Source organism: Schistocerca gregaria, unplaced genomic scaffold, assembly GCF_023897955.1.
Source record: "Schistocerca gregaria isolate iqSchGreg1 unplaced genomic scaffold, iqSchGreg1.2 ptg000345l, whole genome shotgun sequence".
NCBI classification, from domain to species: domain Eukaryota; kingdom Metazoa; phylum Arthropoda; class Insecta; order Orthoptera; family Acrididae; genus Schistocerca; species Schistocerca gregaria.
The window spans coordinates 1,289,816-1,299,415 of NW_026061808.1; the positions used below are offsets into that span (position 1 = coordinate 1,289,816).

General features: G+C 38.0%; 1 long non-coding RNA gene across 1 annotated transcript; it reads left to right on the plus strand.

Moving 5' to 3' along the window:
* The first annotated feature begins 565 nt into the window (after positions 1–565).
* LOC126307606 (uncharacterized) lies at positions 566–1,265 on the plus strand. The gene is made up of 3 exons (XR_007553643.1): positions 566–651; positions 835–935; positions 1,040–1,265. It is a non-coding gene; the product is annotated as an uncharacterized LOC126307606 (long non-coding RNA).
* Positions 1,266–9,600: the final 8,335 nt, after the last annotated feature.

The window sequence follows — 9,600 nt, forward strand, 5'->3', positions numbered from 1 at the left end:
AGAACTTCTGTATACTTTCTTTAGGAGAGCAGTTAGGTGGGGTGGACATAGTTGAAGTGAGGTCAGTGTCTGAGGCCAGGTTGTTGGTATATAGTGTACATGTGTTAATTTTGATGTTTTCATCAGCATCCATTTGAGTAATTCACATATGACTCTCATATTTGTTTTACAATAGAGTATTGACTCTGTGTTTATTAAACAGGTGATGATAAGGCAACTTTATTTACATAGCTCCATTTCTGCTCTCCAGGTATTTCAAAAATTCCATTATCATATGCAAGTTTGTCTGACATAATTTTTTTTATCTTCTTGTTCCTCTTCACATGTATCTTGATGTTTGTCAAATGGGTCAACTATGAACTGACATTTGGTAAGTGAGAATTAAATTTTTGGCATTTTAAACTTCTATAGTAGACAGCATTTGTGATTAGTGGAGGTTTTGTTAAAGTCGTCTTGGCTTTCACTTTTGGAGCATTAGAATGAATTTATAGCTTGTGATTTGATAGATGACTAAACACAACTTTTCTTTTTTCAGGTTTCACATCAGGCCCTGCATGTGCTCCATCAGTTTCAATCACTTTCATCAATATGGTATTGTTCAAAGGTATTGTTCCTCCAAAAGGTTGTGATGAGTTCATGTACAGTGGACAGGTGAGCAAGAGTGGAAAAATGTTTCATTGAATTTGTTTGGTTTCTCTACATTATCATTAGTCTTACCTCAAATAGTTTTAATGTGTGTTTTGAAACAACTTATTCTGGAAAGTAATTTCACCAGTTTCGCATTTTTCCATTACTTTTAGTATTGCATAATTTTGTCTTTCTTCTGTATTGCAGAAAGGCTTGCAGAGGCTCTTTGTTCTTGACCTACTGTGTGTGCCTTGGATACTTCTTGCAAAACCCAATGTTTCGATAATGACCGCAAAGCCCACCAACTGGTGAGTAATAATCTGTACCCCCTGCAATGTTTTGACACATTTGAGGGTAAATATCTCGCAGGAGATGATACTGTGTTGAGTCAGTTTGCTCTTTCATTTAACAGACAATCTTCTGACTTTCCCCAACTTTCAAGCCATCCCGTACCTGCAGAGAATGGCATGGATGTGGAGGTGGGACAGCACACTAAGGACAGTAAAGATAGGGCTCCCATGCTGCAGAGCAGTGAAGACCACGACCTGGGAGAAATCTTCATCCATCAGGGCATCCACACGATGGAGTACATGCTAGGCTCTCACGCTGCCTTGTATCTGTGACTTTGGGCACTGTCACTGGTGCATGCCCGTAAGTATACGTGGTTATCTTTTACTTGTTTTTCAAATAATTTATTGCACTATGGCAATATATTTTAAATATAGAGTAGGAAAAATTATATTTCATAGAGGTGCCACTGAAAGTAATAAATTGTAAATCCTGGTTTCTGTGGCTGTCCTAGATATAATATTGCTTGTTTTGATTTACTCATTAACTCATTCTTTTCCATGTTTAATTTCAACAAACTTAAATCAAACCAGGTATTTATTTTTGTTAAAGTATTTAATACAGATTGTGGAATTTGGTCAGTACCGTTACTTTCAATATAATTTCATATTTAATGGACATGTACAGTGAGCAGAAAGAGTAAAGGTGTCCCATCATTGTGTAATAGGGGCATTTGGCAGTAGATGAGCACTTAAAAGGAGAGATCCTCAGAGGTGAGATTGACTGTTAGTGAAACCATCTGTATGATGATGTAAGTTAAGTTAGTCACTCACCCCTGTGGGACCTATTCTGGGAGTAATCAATGGAAAAAAATCGGAATTTTATGTGACACTCAATAGAATTAAAATATAATAGTATATTGGCTTGTTACATGGCACAACAAATAGGATAAGGTTGTAGGTTTGAAACTAGTAATGGCGCTAAATTTTTGTCAATGTCTTTATTACTTTTATTCCATTAATGGTTTTAAATCTAAATTTTTCCTTTGTCACAACTTGTTAATCACTGAGTAAATTTTTTCATTTGTATTCTTTTTTTCACTTTGTATCATTCTTTTTCCACTCAAGATTTTCTGTGTATGTGACTTTTATATTTATAAATTAAATATTTAAATATTTGACAATGCCCATCTAGAAGTTGAAAAAAAGACAAAATAATCTATTTATATTGACTGTGAAGCAATGTAAAAATGTTTATCAATTTTTGACTGTGTGTGTGGGGGTAGTGCGTGTGCATGATACGCAACTATCATGAAAACATTTTAAAAAACATGCCTTTGATGCTGTGACATTAGAAGATGAACAGATGTGTGTTACACTAAATGGTTTTGGCACTGAGGAAGTATGCCAGTCACCTTCAGGTGTAAGGCTGCAGTGTACTTCCATCAAGTTTATTTATATGCTAGTAAGATTGCAGTGTAATGAGTGCTGTGAAGTCATTGGAGGGAAAGTTGACATCCAGCCACCTTCCAGAGAAACGAAGCACAGATCCTGTGCTGCACAGTCTGAGGCTTGTACTGGTTGTATTGGTTTTGACCCCCCATTCAAGCATTTTTTTGTGAGAAACAAACAACCTTAACATACTGCCAACATAAGGAGAACAGTCAGTCAAATACTGTGCCTACTGCCCACTGCCTGCTGATGTTGTTTAAAGCAGGTTGCTCTAAATGCCCAGTGGATCTGATTCCCTTGATACCATTATAAACAAACTCGGAATGGAAAAGACAAAGCTCTGATTATACATATAGTCTGCAAAGTTGACATCTTTTAGACAGTACATTATGATAGTTAAAGATGTCCACTGAGTATTCCCATATACAATGAAATGACTTTTGAAAAACAAATTGATAACTGGCCACCTTCTCTTGTCTCAATTGCTACTAAGAACTTTCACTGGTGAAGGTGGTGACATGGTCATAATGTCCATTACAGGCCTCTGTAGTTTGGTGAGAATGATAAGAAATAATAGTGCCTCTTTATTTTCTGTGCAGGGTGGAGATCGAGTAAGTTCTATACTGCTGCAGTATATTCATTCCTGCCATTCTCATTCGAGGCAGTTATGGATTCTGCAGCTGAAGCACCAGAGGATTAGAAACAGCAACGCAACCTCTGTCATCCTGGCTGTGCACTACTTCAAAGTTCTGAGGTTGACAGTCTCTTCTCATTGTGCAGTACATGTTGATTATTGTAAATGAATTACCTGTATATCGAGGTCGGCGCGCGTTTCCCGAGGTCGGCGCGCGTTTCCCGAGGTCGGCGCGCGTTTCCCGAGGTCGGCGCGCGTTTCCCGAGGTCGGCGCGCGTTTCCCGAGGTCGGCGCGCGTTTCCCGAGGTCGGCGCGCGTTTCCCGAGGTCGGCGCGCGTTTCCCGAGGTCGGCGCGCGTTTCCCGAGGTCGGCGCGCGTTTCCCGAGGTCGGCGCGCGTTTCCCGAGGTCGGCGCGCGTTTCCCGAGGTCGGCGCGCGTTTCCCGAGGTCGGCGCGCGTTTCCCGAGGTCGGCGCGCGTTTCCCGAGGTCGGCGCGCGTTTCCCGAGGTCGGCGCGCGTTTCCCGAGGTCGGCGCGCGTTTCCCGAGGTCGGCGCGCGTTTCCCGAGGTCGGCGCGCGTTTCCCGAGGTCGGCGCGCGTTTCCCGAGGTCGGCGCGCGTTTCCCGAGGTCGGCGCGCGTTTCCCGAGGTCGGCGCGCGTTTCCCGAGGTCGGCGCGCGTTTCCCGAGGTCGGCGCGCGTTTCCCGAGGTCGGCGCGCGTTTCCCGAGGTCGGCGCGCGTTTCCCGAGGTCGGCGCGCGTTTCCCGAGGTCGGCGCGCGTTTCCCGAGGTCGGCGCGCGTTTCCCGAGGTCGGCGCGCGTTTCCCGAGGTCGGCGCGCGTTTCCCGAGGTCGGCGCGCGTTTCCCGAGGTCGGCGCGCGTTTCCCGAGGTCGGCGCGCGTTTCCCGAGGTCGGCGCGCGTTTCCCGAGGTCGGCGCGCGTTTCCCGAGGTCGGCGCGCGTTTCCCGAGGTCGGCGCGCGTTTCCCGAGGTCGGCGCGCGTTTCCCGAGGTCGGCGCGCGTTTCCCGAGGTCGGCGCGCGTTTCCCGAGGTCGGCGCGCGTTTCCCGAGGTCGGCGCGCGTTTCCCGAGGTCGGCGCGCGTTTCCCGAGGTCGGCGCGCGTTTCCCGAGGTCGGCGCGCGTTTCCCGAGGTCGGCGCGCGTTTCCCGAGGTCGGCGCGCGTTTCCCGAGGTCGGCGCGCGTTTCCCGAGGTCGGCGCGCGTTTCCCGAGGTCGGCGCGCGTTTCCCGAGGTCGGCGCGCGTTTCCCGAGGTCGGCGCGCGTTTCCCGAGGTCGGCGCGCGTTTCCCGAGGTCGGCGCGCGTTTCCCGAGGTCGGCGCCTCGACGCATTAGTGCAGTGGGAAAAGGCGATTTATTTCGAGATATCGATTTATTTCGAGATATCGATTTATTTCGAGATATCGATATATTTCGAGATATCGATATATTTCGAGATATCGATATATTTCGAGATATCGATATATTTCGAGATATCGATATATTTCGAGATATCGATATATTTCGAGATATCGATATATTTCGAGATATCGATATATTTCGAGATATCGATATATTTCGAGATATCGATATATTTCGAGATATCGATATATTTCGAGATATCGATATATTTCGAGATATCGATATATTTCGAGATATCGATTTATTTCGAGATATCGATTTATTTCGAGATATCGATTTATTTCGAGATATCGATTTATTTCGAGATATCGATTTATTTCGAGATATCGATATATTTCGAGATATCGATATATTTCGAGATATCGATATATTTCGAGATATCGATATATTTCGAGATATCGATATATTTCGAGATATCGATATATTTCGAGATATCGATATATTTCGAGATATCGATATATTTCGAGATATCGATATATTTCGAGATATCGATATATTTCGAGATATCGATATATTTCGAGATATCGATATATTTCGAGATATCGATATATTTCGAGATATCGATTTATTTCGAGATATCGATTTATTTCGAGATATCGATTTATTTCGAGATATCGATATATTTCGAGATATCGATTTATTTCGAGATATCGATTTATTTCGAGATATCGATTTATTTCGAGATATCGATTTATTTCGAGATATCGATTTATTTCGAGATATCGATATATTTCGAGATATCGATATATTTCGAGATATCGATATATTTCGAGATATCGATATATTTCGAGGTATCGATATATTTCGAGGTATCGATATATTTCGAGGTATCGATATATTTCGAGATATCGGTATATTTCGAGATATCGGTATATTTCGAGATATCGGTATATTTCGAGATATCGGTATATTTCGAGATATCGGTATATTTCGAGATATCGGTATATTTCGAGATATCGGTATATTTCGAGATATCGGTATATTTCGAGATATCGGTATATTTCGAGATATCGGTATATTTCGAGATATCGGTATATTTCGAGATATCGGTATATTTCGAGATATCGGTATATTTCGAGATATCGGTATATTTCGAGATATCGGTATATTTCGAGATATCGGTATATTTCGAGATATCGGTATATTTCGAGATATCGGTATATTTCGAGATATCGGTATATTTCGAGATATCGGTATATTTCGAGATATCGGTATATTTCGAGATATCGGTATATTTCGAGATATCGGTATATTTCGAGATATCGGTATATTTCGAGATATCGGTATATTTCGAGATATCGGTATATTTCGAGATATCGGTATATTTCGAGATATCGATTTATTTCGAGATATCGATTTATTTCGAGATATCGATTTATTTCGAGATATCGATTTATTTCGAGATATCGATTTATTTCGAGATATCGGTATATTTCGAGATATCGATTTATTTCGAGATATCGATTTATTTCGAGATATCGATTTATTTCGAGATATCGATTTATTTCGAGATATCGATTTATTTCGAGATATCGATTTATTTCGAGATATCGATTTATTTCGAGATATCGATTTATTTCGAGATATCGATTTATTTCGAGATATCGATTTATTTCGAGATATCGATTTATTTCGAGATATCGATTTATTTCGAGATATCGATTTATTTCGAGATATCGATTTATTTCGAGATATCGATTTATTTCGAGATATCGATTTATTTCGAGATATCGATTTATTTCGAGATATCGATTTATTTCGAGATATCGATTTATTTCGAGATATCGATTTATTTCGAGATATCGATTTATTTCGAGATATCGATTTATTTCGAGATATCGATTTATTTCGAGATATCGATTTATTTCGAGATATCGATTTATTTCGAGATATCGATTTATTTCGAGATATCGATTTATTTCGAGATATCGATTTATTTCGAGATATCGATTTATTTCGAGATATCGATTTATTTCGAGATATCGATTTATTTCGAGATATCGATTTATTTCGAGATATCGATTTATTTCGAGATATCGATTTATTTCGAGATATCGATTTATTTCGAGATATCGATTTATTTCGAGATATCGATTTATTTCGAGATATCGATTTATTTCGAGATATCGATTTATTTCGAGATATCGATTTATTTCGAGATATCGATTTATTTCGAGATATCGATTTATTTCGAGATATCGATTTATTTCGAGATATCGATTTATTTCGAGATATCGATTTATTTCGAGATATCGATTTATTTCGAGATATCGATTTATTTCGAGATATCGATTTATTTCGAGATATCGATTTATTTCGAGATATCGATTTATTTCGAGATATCGATTTATTTCGAGATATCGATTTATTTCGAGATATCGATTTATTTCGAGATATCGATTTATTTCGAGATATCGATTTATTTCGAGATATCGATTTATTTCGAGATATCGATTTATTTCGAGATATCGATTTATTTCGAGATATCGATTTATTTCGAGATATCGATTTATTTCGAGATATCGATTTATTTCGAGATATCGATTTATTTCGAGATATCGATTTATTTCGAGATATCGATTTATTTCGAGATATCGATTTATTTCGAGATATCGATTTATTTCGAGATATCGATTTATTTCGAGATATCGATTTATTTCGAGATATCGATTTATTTCGAGATATCGATTTATTTCGAGATATCGATTTATTTCGAGATATCGATTTATTTCGAGATATCGATTTATTTCGAGATATCGATTTATTTCGAGATATCGATTTATTTCGAGATATCGATTTATTTCGAGATATCGATTTATTTCGAGATATCGATTTATTTCGAGATATCGATTTATTTCGAGATATCGATTTATTTCGAGATATCGATTTATTTCGAGATATCGATTTATTTCGAGATATCGATTTATTTCGAGATATCGATTTATTTCGAGATATCGATTTATTTCGAGATATCGATTTATTTCGAGATATCGATTTATTTCGAGATATCGATTTATTTCGAGATATCGATTTATTTCGAGATATCGATTTATTTCGAGATATCGATTTATTTCGAGATATCGATTTATTTCGAGATATCGATTTATTTCGAGATATCGATTTATTTCGAGATATCGATTTATTTCGAGATATCGATATATTTCGAGATATCGATATATTTCGAGATATCGATATATTTCGAGATATCGATATATTTCGAGATATCGATTTATTTCGAGATATCGATTTATTTCGAGATATCGATTTATTTCGAGATATCGATTTATTTCGAGATATCGATTTATTTCGAGATATCGATATATTTCGAGATATCGATATATTTCGAGATATCGATATATTTCGAGATATCGATATATTTCGAGATATCGATATATTTCGAGATATCGATATATTTCGAGATATCGATATATTTCGAGATATCGATATATTTCGAGATATCGATTTATTTCGAGATATCGATTTATTTCGAGATATCGATTTATTTCGAGATATCGATTTATTTCGAGATATCGATATATTTCGAGATATCGATTTATTTCGAGAGGATAGGACCATGTGCCACAAATTGTGCAGCAAATTGATTATTTATAGTGACCATGGAATAACATTTTCTTAAAAATAAATTAAATGAAGGAGATTCAAATTCCGAACATTGGTTAATCAGTAAGGGGCACGTGGTGTCCAATCTGCACCAAAAACCCATTGAATGGAGAATCTGCTTTCTGGCCATAAAACCAGATGACCCTGCTTTAAACAAAAAATACTTAACCATATATTGCAATTTAAATAAATTCTTCCACTGTGAATGTGATGAATTAAACTGATAAGAATTTCAATAAAAAGAAGCACCTACTGCTCTACCATCAACAGCCTCTTCCTCAGAATCCTTCAATACCTCAACACATGACTCAACGTCCCTAACGTCATCCACTTCAACATTATCTCTCACATCAAGAGCACAACCTCCTTCCTTGAATTCTACAAATCTATTATGCAGTATTTTTTTCTCATTCTCACTGACAGAAGCCTCCACAGCAATCAGATGACAATTTACTACATTTTTATCACAATACATTAATTCCATAAGTATCATAGGTGTCATTAGTATTATTAACATAGCAACAGCCCCCAACATCACCTCTTATAACATTTTCTTCCTCCGTAAACAAATTCTTCATTACATCTCCACTGATTCCTGAATACTAATGGGTCTACAATTATCTTTGCTTGTCCCCCTATCACTTATTTGTGCCAAAATTGTTTATCAAATGGTCTCTTACAACTTCCGGTGCACTACTTGTATAATCATGACAGTAATAAACCTATATATTTATTATGTTTTAATCTACACAAAAAAGAACTTACCTAAAGTATAAGGCAGAGCAAATATACATTGTTACAGCACTAGGACAAACAGCTCTATCTATACGCCCTACCACAGACTGTCAAAATCAGTTAACAGTTATGAACTTATGGGCCACAAATTATTTAACAAACTTCCACAAGCTACACAAAATTTATCATAGCAACATTACAAACAAACACTTTGTGACTGGTTAGTTGTAAACCCATTTTACAATATAAAGGATTTCATGACCTGTGATATAAAACTGTAACGTTCTTAACAATTCTGTTCTTTTAAAGCATATACTGTCATGTATTGTATTATGTGTATGACTTTGTGTATTGCTGTAATGGCAATGAAGTTCGCAAAAATAGTGTTATACAGTGTCAATCTTGCAAAAAGTGCACGAGACCTGTTAAAAGTGGCTTCGTCTGTGTCCAGTGTAACCATAAATTTAATTTTCGTTGGGGAAAGGTTGACCCTTCCCTGAGAAGCGACGATAATTGTGCGACTATGTGGAACTGTGCGGATTGTAAACAAATGATCAAGAAATGTGTGCGTGTGATGCAGCAAGGAAGACCGAGAGTATCAAAAAGGAAAACCTATCATATATTACAATTATTGGACTCTTACAGGACGAATTAAAAAAATTGTACGAGAAATATGAATTAAATCCATACAAGTCGGGGCAATGGCGTAGTAAAACAAAAATCAAAGATGTGATAATCGGTGCTTCATCCTCCGAAAATGATCTGTTGTTAATTATTGCTGAGCTATGAGAGGACACAAAAATCCTGAGTGATGAAAACAGACTCAAGCTT